The 13,559-nt window shown below is 39.5% G+C and overlaps 1 protein-coding gene across 3 annotated transcripts in view; it reads right to left on the bottom strand.

Annotated features, from left to right (window-relative positions):
• Positions 1-13,559, bottom strand: part of TTC28 (tetratricopeptide repeat domain 28) — a 1,879,863-nt gene that overhangs the window by 436,171 nt on the left and 1,430,133 nt on the right. The gene's annotated exons all lie outside the window — the stretch shown is intronic.

Raw genomic sequence — 13,559 nt, 5'->3', positions numbered from 1 at the left:
ACACGCTATGGGCTATAGCAGGTTTGGCCATGAAAAAAATTGTAAGTGCATTATAATTTTTTTTTTCCATCTGAGGAAATGTTTTAGAATTTAGTTTTCAGTGACTTGCAGTTTGGAGAAATGGTATCAAAGATTTGCCATGGACCCATGAGTGCTACTTACAAAGGATTTTCTACTAGCCAATGATCATTTCCATTCAGAAAATGTTATAATAGCAGTAGATTTGTAGCTGACTAGGCTATGGGAAGAAATGGAGGGCAGCAATCTCCGACACTGGTAGTGCAGTTTTCTTTTTAACCAAATAGATGCCATGGAATAAAAAAAAAATACATATTGTGAAGGCCTTCCAGAATCCAAATATGCTCAGTGAATACCCAGACCACAATACAATGGCAGAGTTCAGTTTGATAATCTAATACAGAAAGGTACTGTTGGCAGCAACCAGAAAGAAGCTTGTATTTTGCAGAACACCATTGCAGTTCATATTATTTATTTATTTTCTGTTTGTTAACCGGGTAAGTGAGTTGGCCTGAAGACCTTTTTCAGTGATGACAAAGGTAATATTACAGATTAGTTAAAAAGAACAGATAAAATTGTACGTAATAAGTACACAGATGTTTGTTCAAGCAATGAACATTATAAACTAATAACAGGAATTAAACATATATTGTAAGTAAGATGCCAGTTAGTCTAGGAAGAGAGACTATAAACAAACATAAGCAATATGAAGACACAATTGTAGTAACAGGTTAGCTATGGGAATTGTAGTATTGGAACCGTAAAATAATTAGGATACAGAAAATGTACATTTAAGTATTTAGTTTAGCCTTTGCATTGTTTTTTTTTTTTTTATTTCGGATGCAAGTTTGTTTCATAGAACAGGGCCCAGTTTGGAAAAGGCCCATTCTTCTATAACAGTTTCGAATATGGGCCTAGACAGATTAATCCCATTTGACTGACTGTTTCTCATGGAATAAGTCTGTTGTTTGAAGGGAAGTATCCTCTTTAATGGTGATCAGTAGCCATCATTTAGTACTTTAAATATCAAGGAGTCTAGGAGATATCTTGATCTCTCAGTAACAGGTAGCCAATTTAATTATTTGCGTAGGTTGTAATGATGGGTTCACAGGTAAACAAGAAGAGCAAATCTGCATATTTTGTTTTCTGCAAATTGAAGCCTATGTGTACTGTGAGCGGAGTGGAAGACAAGACATTATAAAATATATTCAAGTTTGGGAAGAAGTACATTTTTGCAAAGAGCCGGGCAAGCCTCAGGGGAGAGGAGGTGAGTTATTTTATAGCATTGTTTTAGCTGTGCAAGAACTTTGGTAAGAATACTGTCTGTATGAATTTTAAAGTTTAATGAGGAGTCTAGAGTAAGCCCTAGATATTTGTATTCAGTCACAATAAGAATAATGCTGTTATGGTTATCTGTTATTTAAAGTCCTGAAGCTTACGATAGCCTGCTAAGGACTTGACAAATGGATCAAGGTGGTCTTCTTATGGTTAATGAGTAGGAAGGTGTTCTCTGCCCAAGTGCAGAGATTAGAGAAAGAGTGTCGGATGGCTCACTGCAGGTGTGATTCAAGATGAAGAATGTTGTCAGCATATAATTTTATGTTTAATGCTGGGTTATCTTCAGGGATATCATTAATGAATAAGAATAATAATAACAGCCCGAGAACAAGATCCCTGAGGGATACCTGCATGATGTATGCCCATGGATGTGAACTGCTTATTTAAGAGGACTTGAAAGGTGGTATTGTTGAGTAGTTTTGGAACCATTTAATCATGCTATGTCCAATATATGCAGGTTGTTAATAAATAACTTGTGGTTAACTGTTTTGAAGGCCCTAGTTATATTAACAAAGATGCCACCTGAAGGGAGACGACTATTCATATTTGAACAGATTACATCAGTTGCTGTCAAAAGGGAAGTATGTACTATGCTAATGACCGCTGAGGTCTTTATAAGCCTAACCATGCAATTCAAATGTATTTCACCAGCTATTTTGACTTGGAGGTTGTTTTAAGGGGGGTATGTTAGGGCATGATTTAACGGCTGCCTCTGTCCATCAGAGACATTGGCTTTACTAGAAAGGCTCATCCAGACTCTGCTACACTTTGCTGTGAAGGAGAGGTTAGTTTGCTTTTTATTTGTTTTATTTTGTATTACTTTACTGCCTTTTTATATTTTGAATATTGTGATTTGTTTTCTTCACCTTGTGTTTTACTTATATTCTGCTTTTAAGTGGATATTAAAATTTCAAAAGAGACCACAGCTCTGACTCTTGTGAGTCAGGCAGAAATTAGAACTGATCAATTAAGGACTCATACATACGATAGATGAGGTCACTTCAGGTTAATCTTTTATGAACTGACGGGGTGGAGCTAGGAACTAAACCTTCTATTTAAGGGGTAAACTAAAACATTTCAGAGCTTTACTAGAAAGGCTCATCCAGACTCTGCTACACTTTGCTGTGAAGGAAAGGTTAGTTTGCTTTTTATTTGTTGTATTTTGTATTACTTTATTGCCTTTTTATATTTTTGACTACTGTGATTTGTTTTCTATACCTTGCATTTCACTTGTATTCTGCTTTTAACTGCATAAAATTTCAAGAGAGACCACAGCTCTGTCTCTTGTGAGTCAGGCATAAATTTTTTCCCCACCCTCCCATCCATTTAATGTTGTGATCTTAGATACCACTGTCTTTCTAGTTGCCTGCTTCTTATGTTAATTTGACCATATATCTCATGTCTTCTCTGCTTTCACTGGCTTGTGTGAGTAAGCACAAAATTATCTTTTTGTGAAATCACACCCCTTCAACTATTTAAATGTATTGGCCATCCTACTGAATTCCATAGGACCAGAATACAAAAGTGACCACCTCCTTTCAATTTATTTTGCTGTTTTAAAAATAGTGACTCTCCACTAAAACTTAACTTTTTTGACAGGTAAAACTTAAGTTACCTACTTTCACATCTAACTTATCTAGTGCACACTGCAGTGTTTAGAATAAACTATTTTTTTCATCTTACCTTTAAGCATCCCTGTGACTAGCACTTGCTCTAATACCTGCTGGAAAGCACTAGGAAGCCTTAAACTGATACAAGCACTCAACTCTCCTTGTTAATAAGGAGAAATTAATTGCAGGCACTAAACTGCCTATAACTGCAAAGTACCTTGCTAAGGTAAGGGAAAACAGCTCCTGTACTTTACAAAAAAGCACCAAACCAGGCATGTCCAAGGGTCTGCTTCTGGTGATTTCTCCTGTCCACCTGGTGAATCTGGGCATACTGGGGCAATGCAGCAATTGCCTCATGTACACATTCAACCCTCTCCTCCTGCCACCCAACACTACAACCTATGAAAGATGCACTTACATAGCCAAACTGGAAGCAAAGTTCTCTCCACCCAAGATTGTGCTAGACAGTCAAGATGAGAAGGTTAACACCCACACTACACCTCAAGCAACACATAGCCCTTCTAAACCCACACCACCAACACCCACACATAGCAACATTAAATCCACATATGCAGAGGCCCTTAACTGTAACTTGCCCAAGCAACAAGGACCTCTGAAGCTGAAATGCAAACACCAATCACAACCAAAGTGTCACATAGCTCACAACTCCAATGTGCCACCCAGCAACATCCCCTAAGGCAAGACAATGTACCTAACACTTTAGTCATAGGTGACTCTATAGTCAGGCACACTGATGTCCCACTCACCAGGCTGAACAAGGGGAGAATTACAGTCAGCTGCCTGTCAAGTGCCAGGATCCACCACATAACACATGCACTCAAGTCACTCCACAACAAGTACAAATATGACTCTCTCATTGTCCATGTTGGAGTGAATGACTTGAGATGCACCGCCTTGGACTACATGAAAAGAGACATGGAAGAGCTCTCAGATCATGTGGTGCAGGCAGGTATGACCCTAGCCCTGAGTAGCATCCTGCCTTCGCCCAGAATTATACCACAATATAAGGACAAAATGATTTACTTCAACAACTGGCTAAGCTTCTGCTGTCATTCAAAGGGGATCCAGTATCTGTCTGCCTAAGATGACATGATAAACAGACCACGATGCTTTGCCAGAGATGGTCCGCATCTGTCACCCCTGGGATTCAGGTTACTGGCTAAGGCTCTTGCCACCCCTATAGTGCCTTTTTAGGCAAAGTTCAAAGGACAAAACCACCACCGTAACAGGTACAAGCATGCAAAATCTGAAGGTAATGCTACCCAATGTTAGAAGTCTAAACCTCAAAATGCACTCTCTTGAGGCACTTCTAAAAATGGAGAACACCGATATCTGTGCAGTAACTGAGACCTGATTCAAGGCTCCAAAGAGCACCCCTGCAATACCAGGCTACAACTCTTACCACACTTTTCGGCCACCAAACCAGGACCAAAACACTAAAGGTGGAGGAGTGTCCATATTCACCAAGGATAATCACACCACCAGGCTAGTTGCCCAACACAATGCATCTGAAATTCTCCAGGTGCAACTAACACTAGGTAAGACTGCAATCCAAATTGTAGCTTGCTACAGATCCCCCACCATGCCCCAAGATTCTCACTACACCTTTCTAAACATACTGGCAAATATTAAGATACACCCAAACACCCTAATACTGGGTGATTTCAACTACCCTGCCATTAACTGGGAAAACTACTCATGCACCAACATCTTTGCTCAGTGGTTCTTGGAATTCATAAATTCCAATGCCCTGGATCAACAAATCTATAGTCCAACCAGGGGGTCCAATATCCTAAATGTGGTCATTACCAACACAGGAAATTGTTGCTCCACACCTATGGTCATCCCCTTGTTGGTCGGTCTGACCATAAGCTAATCACCCTTAACATCCACATCCCACCCCCACCCACCAGTAAGGAAACCTCCATAAAAAAAACTTCTCCAAAGCCAACTTCATGCTACTCAAGTCAGAAGAGACAAACTTCATGACACCCATGCAGATGGAAACTGAAATTTCGACAGCTGAATCCTACACTAAGGCACTGTACAAGCACATCCACTCATGCATGAATCATGCCATCCCAAATAGAACCAAGATGCTCTCCTCTAAAAGAAAGGAAGCCAATCTGGTGGTCCCCTGCCATAAACACACTTTACAACAAAAGGAAGAAACTGTTTCAGAAGAGAGGAAAATCCCAGGATGCAAAAACATCCCTTACCAGCCTCAGTAAGAAGCTGAGATCCCTCATAAAATCCTTCAAAGCTAGTTACGAAAATAAAATTGCCAAATATTCCAAAGACAACCACAAGGCATTTTATAACTATGTCAAGAATCTAAATGGCAATGCTCAGATCTGCTCTGAGCTACAACAGAATGACATTAAATATACTTATCTCAAGGATATTGCCAATATCCTGGCAGATCATTCAGTGCCAACTTCGCCCCCTCTCACCCCCTAAACGGCCCATCTCAATACCGGAAGATTGCCAAATTCTGGTAATAACAGCCAAACAGGTAAAAAACGCACTCTCTAAAGCTAAGAATACAGCATCCATGGGACCAGATGACATCCTGGGCTGTGTACTACATGAACTACAAAATGAACTGGCACCTCACCAAAGTGTCATGTTTAATCATAGCCTCACCTCAGGCTTTGTGCCCACTGAGTGGTTCACAGCTACAATTATCCCACTCCACAAGGAGGGATCCACCTTGGATCCCAGGAACTACTGCCCTATCAGTCTGATGAGCCTGATCTGCAAGGCCATGGAACATATTATCATGGAACTTATAAACAAAGACATTGGCAACCTTCAAACACTGGACCCCACCCAGTTTCAGTTCGTGAAGGGCCGATCTTGTCTCCTGAACCTGATGACTTCTTCAAATCAGTCTCCAGAGCTGTGGATGAGGGTAAGGTGATCCACACAGCCTATCTGGACCTCGCCAAGGCCTTTGACACCATCCCCCACTCTGGAATCATAGATAGACTTACTAAGCTGGGCATTAATCCCTACGTCACTTTATGGGTTGCCAACTGGTTTATTGACAGAACCCAGACTGTAAAAGTAGCTGACTCCAACTCCAGCTCCAGACAAGAGAAGTACCTCAAGGTTCAGTCCTGGCACTGCTCTTGTTTGTCATCTACTTCTCTGAAGTACAGGCCAACACTAAGTGACTCTGGCTAACATAGTTCACAGATAACTGCAAACTGGGAGCCATTACTGACTCCCCAAATGATGTGGATACTCTACAGAAGGGCCTTACAGAAACAGATGCTTGGTGCCAGAGCCATGGGCTCAAGCTCAATGCCAAGAAATGTATAGTTATCTCCTTTGGGAAAAAACATGTACCCGTGAATTACCATATAGGTGGCAGTACACTAAACACCGAAAGTGTGATAAGAGACTTAGGGACACAGGTGGACAGTGGTCTCACCTTCGATAACCACATCGCCACAACAGTCAGGAAATCCTTCTATGTGGCACACCTCATCACTAAGGGCTTTTCATCCAGAAAAAAGGTCGTCATTGTCCCACTGTACTCATCCCTCATTAGACCCATTATAGAATACAATGCCCTATTTGGTATGTACCTCTCAAGACATTTGCAACAACTGGAAAGGCCACAGAAATACGTCACTAAAAGAATCACAGGCCTAAAGCAGATGCCCTACACTGACCGCCTTAAAAAACTCCAGTTATACTGTGTCACATATCGTCTACTCCAAGGCGATCTCTGCTTAACATACAAGGCCATGTCAAACCCAGAGCTGTTGGACATGCTACACTTAAAGAAATCCTAATCCCTCAGAGCCACACACTCCAGGGATCTAAACCTTGTCATCACAATGTACAAAACATGCTGGAGGGATAGGTCCTTGACCCAGAGACTCCCTAAACTCTGGAATAGACTGCCCATACATGTCAGACAGAGCACCTCTTTGGCCCTCTTTAAAATGAACCTTGACAACTGGATGGGAGAAAGGAAATTCACCCTGGGGATCACGTCCATTGCCCTGCTAGAAAGGGGTCCAAGGAAGTGAACAGTGTGGGAAGAAATAGCCAGGGAATTGTTATGGCTAGACTTGTATAGGTCCTCTGGCCAATAGCCTAGTACCAACCTATGAACCGGGTTGAATTTCCAATTTCCCATCCACATATTCAAGTTATAAAAAAGGATGTCAGTAATCATATATTTTCATACCTTTCAACCTCTTAGCATAAGAAATTTTGAAAAATCCAAATATAATGGGAAGATAAAGCCAAAAATCAGAGACAGATGTTAAGTATCACTCTTACAGACTTAGAAACTTGCTGGAATAACAGGTTTTGCATTTGCACACATTCTTTGAAAAATATGAAGTCTGAAGCTCAAACATTTGTCATTATATATTGAGTTCAATCCTCAATGATTTGCCAAAAAAAATAAAAACTTTATGAGGAATAGACCTAATGCAGACATTCTGTGAAATTCTGGCCAGTTGAGATGTATGTATAGCACTGTTTTATGTAACACTACTGCTATTTAACATTTTCTTCTTCAAATACTAAAAGAAGAACTCTAGGTAATACTTATTTCAGTGCAAGACCTATCAATAAAGCAGATTTATGCTGCAAGCAAATATTTTAGAATCGGTACCAGCATATAGAAGTTTTTCAGAATGTGAATCACTAACTTATCAAAGGAACACATTGTTACCTGCTCAGTTCTAATGTTGTTGTTATAAGTTAAGCAACATAATCAAAACAGATTTAACTGAATGCCAAACAAATACATAGAAGCAGGTAAACTGCTCATCCTATGGAAGTACATTGAAATTGTACTAAACTAACTTACATTGCTTACTTATTTCCTTAGTTTATATGTGTTTTGTTACTGGGATCACTGAACTCAGATACCATCACTCATTAACCCCACAATAATCCACAAGTTTTAAGAAAGAAATACTACTCTGAAGAACAAAAATATTCCTCAATGAACCTTACTTTCCATTATATGATATTACTTGTCTCCCAAAATGTATAAAAGCATAACAAACACATTTCACATCTATAATGCAGCTGATGTACAATCAGTTTTGCCTTTTGTCTTCCTGTGTGCTCACATAGTCCTAATGCCATGTGACTGGCAGTTGTGCAAGGTAGCCAGATCTGGTGTAAGAAAAAAAATCAAGACCTAGCAAAAAAGAAAATTACCTTAAGCATTAACCACTGGTCTTCTCACATGATCTCATAAAATGTATCTCCTATCTGAACTTTTTAACTGAGCATATCTGATTTCTGCCTTTGTCTTTTCATCATGTTCTTCACTGACCAAATCCATTGTCATTTCAAATAATGCCCTAAAGACGAGTTATCTTGCTGTTTTGTTACTGTGCCCCTGACTCCATATCGCACACTCTACTGACATGCTCTGTACTTACACTGCAGTGGCGGCTGGTGACTTCAAATCAAAGGGGGGCTGCAGGAGACAGCTGAATGGGTGGGGTCAATGGGAAGAGGTGCGGCCAACTAGAAAGGGGAGGAGCTATGCTCAAAACCACAAAGACTAACTAAATACACTGCCCTGGGTGCCAAACCGTCATTATGAAAGTCCAATCAAGACAAAATGAAGTGTAGAAGAATTAAAATATTTCAGTGCATTGGCTGCATGACAGCTTACTTAATATCTAGATGGAAACAAAAAAGTTGTGAGGCATGAAAAAATACTTTTTAAATACATTAATGGAATGCCAGTCAAAATCAAGTATAAGAAAAACAAGCAGCACTCAACTCAAACCACTTCTTGCACTGCAGTTCTAATTATAATTTATATTCAGCTTTATTAAAGTACCAAGTTACATGCTGAAAGTAGAAATCTCTGATGCCCCCACTTATAAAAATGTTTCTTATCCAAAAAAAGACCTGCTGCCTGACAACTATCTACTTGTTTCATGGGGAAAACATGATCAAAGTAAAAAATGAAAAGCAAACAAGAAATAAACTCAAGATACATTGCTTAAAATGATTACTGTACAGGTTATGGACCACACAATTGGCATTCTGTTTAGTTTATGGGTAAAGCCTGCAGAGATGACTGGAAGTCTCCAAGTGTAATGAGATTCTTAAAATAATGTAATCCTGTCCTTTATTACAAATACTGTCATATGCATTTCAATACCCAAGGCTTATACATTATCTAGTTAAGTATTCTCTACATGGCAACAACAGAAAGGCTTTCAATGTTGGCAATTCTTTAACAGTATGCTTATTAAAGCTTACTTGCATCTTACGATCTCAGCCAAGCTTACCTGATGGTCATTAAAGTATTGCTACTTAAACACAGAGCAACAGGCACTTTGAGTAATAAGCATAAATCAACAGTATAAAAAATATGACAGAAACCAGACCATTCTACAAAAATCAAGGACAGATGAAAAGCCACTCTAGTACTTGTGTCTACCTTGGATGGGAGGGTTACTCTGCACATTTACACTGCATAACTACTCCTTGCCTTGCTTCGACACATCCAGAGTCACTACATGGGGGAGTGGGGTGCAACAAGTATGTCACAATTTGAAATGTCTCTGGCTGACTATGATGGCCCTGACACATTTGTCATACCTCTCAACCTCAGAGCAAGAAATCTGGACAAAGCCATACAAAGAAGTGGGACAAAGGCCCAAAAATAAAGACAAATTTTAAATATTGCTCTTATAAACTTAGAAAGATAATAGAACAGGTCTTGCATTAGTATGAATTCTTCTGAATGGTATGAAATCTGAAACTCAAATGTCTGTCATTATTTTCTAACTTCAGTCTTTAATGATTTGTCACTAATTTGCCAAAATAAACACAATTTTATGAAAAATGGACCAAAAATGTGATGTAAAAATATAAAATAGCCACACAATACAGCTGGGAACCTGTCAAAGAAGGGACACTTTAATATTAGTACTGCTAACTTGAGCAGCTGACAAAATAAAAGAATCTACATGTATTTCTGAAATAAAAGTAATCTATAACTCTGATTATTACAGTTATTTCTTAATTGTAAACCCTCCATGTTTTCTTCCAAAATTGCTATTTTGCGGAGGGATTATTAGGGGGAAGAGTAACATTTTGAGCCAAAATCAGGGACAGTTGAGAGGTTTGGCTATGACTAATTCTATAAAGCAATTTATTTGCATGTACCTCTCAACCTGCTAATGCAATAAATCTGGACAAGGCCAAATATATTTGGGGAACATATAAAAAGTACTAAAAATTGCTCTTGTATAAACTGAGACAGTTGATAGAACAACAGGTCTTACTTTAGCATGCATTTTTCTGAAGGTTATGAAGTCTGAAACTCAGTGTGTCATTATTTAGTGACTTGATTCCTAAATGATTTGTCAGAAAACCGCAAATTTTATGAGGAACAAACCAAAAATAAGAAGCAAAAATCTATTCATTCTTTGAAAATCTGGACAGTTGGAGGTATAGTTCAGCTGTGGCTGTCTTTAAGTTTGCCGCCCTTCTCCCTCTCAAAATCATGGTCGAATGAAGCCTCCCCCTGCAGCCATTCCAATGATCCATTACTTGGCTATTTCACTCAATTTACCATAAACACTAATGTGCATACTGGTTTACTTCTATGATGATTTGGACTTCATTTGAAAGTTTTATTTTGCATTTTACAGCACAAACACTAAGACATCTGCTAAACAAACTTAACATTAAAACTTCTCTGCCCTTGAAACTCATTCATTGAAATTCATTGAAACAGCATTGAAACCCACATTCAAAGAAAATGCATTTTACCAGTGGCATATAAAGATTTATTCTGGGCTGTTTTCAAATCATAGGCCCCTTGCATATGAAACATACATGAGCTCTTTGATACACCTTCCTATTGTTTTGAACATTTTCCAGTAAACAATGAAACAAAATGCATGCACCAATAATGACAAAACTACCCAATTCAGAACATCTTTCCAGTAAACAATGAAACAAAATGCATGCACCCATAATGACAAAACTGCCCAGTTCAGAACATTTCCATCATAAAAGTCTACTCAAACTTCTACATTCCACCATTATCAGTAAATATGCACAATTCTACAGTCCACCATTATCAGTAAATATGCACAATTCTACAGTCCACCATTATCAGTAAATATGCACAATCTCTGAAGAAGTAAAAAAGTCATCTAAATAATTCCACATTAAATAAATCTGTAACTAATGAAGAGGCATCTGCTAGCAAACACCTTTATATTTCATGGTTTCATCGAAAAATAAAGTGTCTGATGCTCCTGAGGAATAAATTGCCTATATTACATTAAAATGATAAGCTAGTAATATTGCAATAGGAAATGGATGGCAAACTGATAACAGGCTCATAGCTAGTATCTTAATTTTTTCAGTATGGCAGCATTCACCCCTTGTGGGAGTAGAACCAACAACCTTCTGCATCAAAAGCAAGTACACAACCTGCTGTGCTATTAACAATGCAAGCTGACTTAGCATAAGCAGCACTAAACTTCTCTTTCTCTGCAGCTCTCAGCTCCTTGTAAAATCTACTCAATACTCAACTGCATCTCAACTTCGCATCACAAGAAATCTGGAAAAATTCAAATTTATTGGGGTGGGGGGGGTCAAAAGCCCAAAAACCAGGGACACATTAAACATTGCTTGTATAATCTTGGAAAGTTGCTAGAATAAAATGCTGTGTTACCACCACACATTTTACTGCCAAGGTCCCTGTGCAAAAGAGTCAGAGCAACATACCACATACCACTATGCCAAATCAGCTGCTTTGTGAAAGAAAAATGCGTGTTACCACCATACATTTTACTACCAATGTCCCTGTGCAAAACAGTCAGAGCAACATACCACTACACCAAATCAGCTGCTTTGTGAAAGAGAGGAAGACTGAAACTTAAATGGCTATCATTTAATGAATTCAGTTCTCACCATAGCTCTCAACCTCTTAGCACAAAACACCTGGACAAACCCAGTAATGGAATACAGCCCTCAAACATATTCAGTGAATTCAGTTCTTGCCTTAGCTGTCAACCTTAGCACAAAAAACCTGGACAAAGCCAATAATGGGGTAATACAGTCCCAAAAATAAGGACAAATTTCAAAGATACATCTTATAAACTTAGAAATTTGCTAGAATAAAAGGTTGTGTTACTATGTATTTTCTGAAGAATATGAAGTCTGAAATTCAAATGCATGTCAATTTTACTTCTGACGGAACAAAAACAATTTTTAGCAGAGGCCCAGGGAGAAATACTGCAGTCACAGAGGTTCATAGGTTTATACTAGGCTATCTGCCCTAAGGCATTCATAAGCCTAGCCCAAAGTTTTGTGGCTTACGCCACCCCTTATATGAAAAAATACTGTGCCCATTAGTTTGTTGTGCCTCTGTCCAGCAGTGACACAGAGATGATTAAAAACCTACGATCTTCCATCCACAGGTCAAGATTTCTCTTGAACAGAGCCAGCGAGGTGCTCTGCCTCACATGGACCGGGATTTTATTCCACAGCATAGGGAGTCTCTGAGTGATAAATCTATCCCACCAGCATGTCCTATTTATATCCGTGCTAAGGTTTAAGTCGCTTGCTCTAGTGGTTTTGGTGGATTTGGATTTTTTGAGGTGGAGCATGTCCATTAATTCCGGGTTGGACATGGCCTTGTATGTCAGGCACATGTCACCTCTGAGCAGACGGTATGCGACTGAATAGAGCTGGAGTTTCTTCAATCTGGCAGCATATGACAGATTTTGGAGTCCCTTTATCCTTTTGGTGAGGAACTTTTGGGGTCTCTCCAATTGCTGCAGATGTCGGGTGAGATACATCCCGAATGGGGCATTGTACTTGATCATTGTTCTGATAAGTGAAGAGTACAGGGGAACAATGACCTCACTAGATCTGGATGTGAATCCCTTCATGATCAGGTGGGCAATGTAGAAGGTCTTTCTAACCACTTCAGCAATGTGAGTGTCAAAAGAAAGGCCACTGTCAACCTGGGTCCCCAGGTCCCTGATAACCTCTTCTGTGCTTAGTGGATTGCCACCTATATGGTAGCTTGGGGTTACCTTGTTTTTCCCGAAGGGTATGACTATACATTTTTTGGCGTTTAACTTCAGGCCATGGCTCTGGCACCAGCTATCTGTTTCCATGAGTCCCTTCTGAAGGATATCCGTGTCTGATGCACTTTCCACTATGGCGCCCAGTTTGCAGTCGTCTGCAAACTTTGTCAGCCAAAGTCCTCCCATGTTGGCCTGTACTTCTGAGAAGTAGATGCCGAACAATAGGGGGCCAAGGAACACCACTTGTGACCGGCTTGGAGTCTGACATAGCGCCAGCAACTCTAACCCTGTGGGTTCTGTCCTTAAGCCAGTTTGCAACCCATCTTGTGACATATGGGTTTACATTTAAGCTGGTAAGTTTTTCTACAATACCCGAGTGGGGTATTGTGTTGAAAGCCTTTGCAAGGTCAAGGTAGGCTGTATGGACTGCCCTTCCCTCATCAATGGCATTGGTGACTGTTTCGAAGAAGTCAACCAAGTTCAAAAGGCATGATCTGCCCTTGATGAA

This window comes from Protopterus annectens, chromosome 4.part0, assembly GCF_019279795.1.
Source record: "Protopterus annectens isolate FY-2018-M chromosome 4.part0, PAN1.0, whole genome shotgun sequence".
NCBI classification, from domain to species: domain Eukaryota; kingdom Metazoa; phylum Chordata; order Ceratodontiformes; family Protopteridae; genus Protopterus; species Protopterus annectens.
The sequence above is the reverse complement of the archived record's forward strand: the minus strand, read 5'-3'. Positions and strand labels throughout refer to the sequence as shown.